This window comes from Equus quagga, chromosome 10, assembly GCF_021613505.1.
Source record: "Equus quagga isolate Etosha38 chromosome 10, UCLA_HA_Equagga_1.0, whole genome shotgun sequence".
Classification (NCBI taxonomy): domain Eukaryota; kingdom Metazoa; phylum Chordata; class Mammalia; order Perissodactyla; family Equidae; genus Equus; species Equus quagga.
Window position 1 is genome coordinate 86,018,915 of NC_060276.1, and position 4,697 is coordinate 86,023,611.

At 36.6% G+C, this 4,697-nt stretch overlaps 1 pseudogene; it reads left to right on the forward strand.

The window, feature by feature from the left end:
* The first annotated feature begins 1,501 nt into the window (after positions 1 to 1,501).
* Positions 1,502 to 2,498, forward strand: LOC124245494 (tripartite motif-containing protein 60-like; annotated as a pseudogene).
* Positions 2,499 to 4,697: the final 2,199 nt, after the last annotated feature.

The window sequence follows — 4,697 nt, forward strand, 5'->3', positions numbered from 1 at the left end:
TTTAAGTGAAATTAGGATTGATTTGACCAGATTTGTGGGTTTTGGGGGCGGAGGGGGTTTATTGTTTTTATTTGTGAAGAAGATGGTCCCTGAGCTAACATCTGTGCCAATCTTCTTCTGTTTTATAAGGGATGCCACCACAGCGTGGTTTGACGAGCAGTGTCAGGTCCGCACCCGGGATCCAAACCAATGAACCCTGGGCTGCTGAAGCAGACCACGTGAACTTAACGACTATGCCACCGGGCCAGCCCCTGAATTTGTGTTTTTAAACAATCACTCTAGCTGTTACATGGAAGAGGGTGTTTTAGTTAGGTTATAGTTTTGACTAAGTGTAACACAGAAGCAAAATAACAATGGCTTAAATAAGATAAAATTTTATTTCTCTCCCATGTGAAAGTCTGACCCGGAATTGGACGTTGTTCTGAAAAGTCATTAGGAACCCAGGCTCCATCTATCTTCTTTTTCTGTCATCCCTAGATTGCTGCCCTTAAGCAACAATTAAGTGTTGTCCAAGATTGCACAACACCAAAGCCACATCTCAACCAGCAAGAAGGGCACAACCTAGAAATTCTATATATCACTTCCATTCTTGTTCTCTTAATAAGAACTTAGTCCAATGGCCACATTTAGCTGCAAAGGAGGTTGGGAGAGTGAGTCTTTTTTTTCTAGGTGGCTGTGTGCCCAGCTAACAAGTCTTGTGGAAGCACTTAACAAGTGCTTTGGAAGAAAGGGTGTGGATATTGGAGGCCAACTGGTAGTTTCTGCCGCAGAAGGATTAGAGATGGTCAAGAGAGGAAACAGGATAACTAGTATAGAGGCAATTGCAGAATTCCAGGTAGGATATGATGGTGAGTTGGTCTAGCATGGTGAAGCAGAGACAGAAGAGAAATGAAGGAATTTAGGAAATGTATGAGTATAGAACCAATCGGACTGATGTATAAGAGTTAATGGAGAAGAAAGTGTAAAGAATAATGTCCAAGTTTCTAACAACCAGGAAACGAACAACCAGGAAAATGGTGGCATCACTAACTGAGATTGAAAAGACTGGAAATCTACAGATTTACGTAGGACAAGCGTAAATTCAGTTTTAAAATTCTTGTCAGGTATCCAAGTAGAAATGTTATCTAGGCCAGGCATTGGCAAACTACGGCATACTGGAGAAATTTGGCTCACTGCACGTTTTTTTAACTGTTATTATTTTATTGTGGTAAAATACAGGTAACATAAAATTTACCATTCCAAGCATTTTTAAGTATACAATGTAGTGGCGTTAATTACATTCAGTGTCATGCAACCATCACCACTACTTCCAAAGTTGTTCCATCACTGCAAACAGAAACTCTGTAACCATTAAGCAATTGCTCCCCATACCCTCTTCCTCTCAGCCCCTGGTAACTTCTAATCTACTTTCTGTCTCTATGAATTTACCTATTCTAGGTATTTCATATAATTGGAACTATGCAATATTTGTTCTTTTGTATATGACATTTTACTTACCATAATGTTTTCAACGTTCACCCGTGTTGAAGCATGTATCAGAACTTCATTTCCCTGTAGCATTGAGCCCTTGAAGAATAGTGTATTACAAGTTAAAAAAGTGATAACTCTGCAAGACAGAAAATCAGTGGAACTGAAAAAGAACATAGAGTACAGGAGAGAATAAATAGATTCTGAATTTGAGCATTTTAAACTATTTCTACAGAATGAGTAAGAGGCTATTAAGCAGATGCAAAATGAAGAGATGAACATTTTAACAAAACTAAATGAAAACACATTTTCAGATCATGTTTTCACATTAAAGCATGCACTAAAGGAAGTAGAGGGCAAGTGTGTGCAGTCGGAAGTAGAATTACTGACACGTTCAGAATATCTACCACAGCTATCAAAACCTGAAATACTCTAACTCTTCATTCTGATTAAAGAAATATGGATTCAGTCAGCATTCTGGCTTGGGCAAAATCATCAAGCCATCATAGTAGATGTAATTCTAAATCTTGAAACAGCACATCCTCAGCTTATAGTCTCTGGGGATAGAAAACTGTGTGATATGGAAAGAAAGAAACAAAACCTTTGTTATCACCCAAGTTCTGCCCTGCCTTTCTGGGTTCTAAGGGATTTAACTGTGATAGGCATTACTGGGAGGTAGAAGTGGGAAACAAACATAAACAGACATTGTGGGTCTGTCAACTCAGTCTTCCTGGGGACTGGCAGAATCAACCAGTAGTTCAGTGTGGATCTCGGCAATTGGGCAATATGCTGAAAGCAGTTATATTTCGTTGGGTTCTCAGAGAAGCCAGTTTCTGCCAGTAGTAAGATCCAGTAGACTGGCATTTTTCTGGACAATGAATTGAGTGGGATTTCCTTTTATAATATGAATGATAGATCTCTTCTCTATACTTTTAATGATTTTTTTATAGAAGCCATTTGACTCTATTTCTACACTGGAACAGATTTCTGAATCTCTTAAAATCTCTTCAGTAACAGATTATGAAAGATGAAGTACCTGTAAGATGATTCTGTTTCAGTTTTTAGGGCTAACTTAGCCAGTAAATTTTGTCTCAGTAATTCTGGATTCTTTTTAATTTTTACTGCTGAAAAACCAGAATAGATTTTTCTTCCTCATTTTTAGCAGCTATAATCCAATTGCATAGATGTTATGGGCATCAGTTGTCAAGTGCTTTGAATTTCTTAGACGAAATATTTGAGCATTATATTACTTGACACAACCAATAAACTGTTTTATTTTAAAATTGAAAAAAAGAACATTTTTAAGCTGAATAATATTCCAATATATGTATATACCATATTTCATTTATCCATTCATCTGTTGATAGACACTTAAGTTGTTTCCACTTTTTGGCTATTTTGAATAATACTGTAATAACTTTAGCATACAAGTATCCGTTTGATCCCCCGTTTCGAGTTCCTTTGGGTATATACCTAAGCGTGGAATTGCTGGGTCATATAGTAATTCTACGTTTAACTTTTTGAGGAACCACTAAACCGTTTTCACAGTGGCTTCGCCATCTCACATTCTCACCAGGAATGTACAAAGGTTCCAATTTCTCCACATCCTAGCCAACATTTGTTATTTTCCATTGTTTTCTTTTATTATTATTGCAACCATTCTAGTAGGTGTGAAATGGTATCTTATTGTGGTTTTGATTTTCATTTCCTTAATGACTAATGATGTTGAGCATCTTTTCATGTACTTATTGGCGATTTGTATATCTTTCTTGGAGAATTGTCTACTCAAGTCCTTTATGCATTTTTAATTGGGTTATTTGTCTTTTTGTTGCTGAATTGTAGGAGTTCTTCCTATATTTTGGATGTTAAACTCTTATTAGATATGACCCGCAAATATTTTCTCCAATTCTGTGGATTGTCTTTAACTCTCTTTAGAGTATCCTTTGATGAACAAAAGTATTTAATTTTGATGAAGTCCAAGTGATCTGTTTTTCTCTTTTGTTTCTTATTCTCTTAGTGTCATATCTAAGAATCCATTGACAATCCAAGGTCACGAAAATTTTTCTCTATGCATTCTTCTAAGAGTTTTAGGGTTCTACCTCTTATATTTAGATTGTTGATCCATTTTGAGTTAATTTTTGTATATAGTGTGAGGTAGGGATCCAACTTCATTCTTTTTGTATGTGGAAATCAAACAAAAAAAGTATCAACCCAATTAAAAAATGGTCAAAAAATCTGAACATACATTTTTCCATAGAAGATATACAGATGACCAACAGGCACATGAAAAGATGTTCAACATCACTAATTATTAGGGAAATGCAAATCAAAACTACAACGACATATCACCTCACTCCCGTCAGAATGGCTAAAATTAACAAGACAGGAAATAACAAGTGTTGGAGAGGATGCAGAGAAAAGGGAACTCTCATACACTGCTGGTGGGAGTGCAAACTGGTGCAGCCACTCTGGCAAACAGTGTGGAGGTTCCTCAAAATGTTAAGAATAGAATTACAATACAATCCAGCTGTTCCACTGCTGGGTATTTATCCAAAGAACATGAAAACATGAACGCGTAAAGATATGTGCACCTTCATGTTCATTGCAGCCTTATTCACAATAGCCAAGACTTGGAAGCAACCTGGGAACCCATCAAGGGATGTATGGATAAAGAGGATGTGGTATATATACACAATGGAATACTACTCCCATAAAAAACAATGAAATCTGGCCATTTGTGACAACATGGATGGACCTTGAGAGTATTATGCTAAGCGAAATCTGTCAGAGGGAGAAAGTCAAATACTGTAAGATCTCACTCATAAATAGAAGATAAAAACAACAAACAAACACATAGAGACAGAGCTTGGATTGGGGGGTTACCAGAGAGGAAAGGGGGAGGGAGGAGGGTGAAAGGGCACGTGTTTTGATTTGCATTTCCCTAATAATTAGTGATGTTGAACATCTTTTCATGTGCCTGTTGGCCATCTGTATATCTTCTTTGGAGAAATGTATGTTCAGATCTTTTGCCCATTTTTTAACTAGGTTGTTACTTTTTTTGTTGTTGAGATGTATGTGTTCTTTACACATTTTGATATTAACCCCTGATCAGATATATAGTTTGCAAATATCTTCTTCCAATTGTAAGCTTGTCTTTTCATTTTGTTGATGGTTTCCTTTGCTGTGCAGAAGCTTTTTAGTATGATGTAGTCCCATTTGTTTATTTTTTA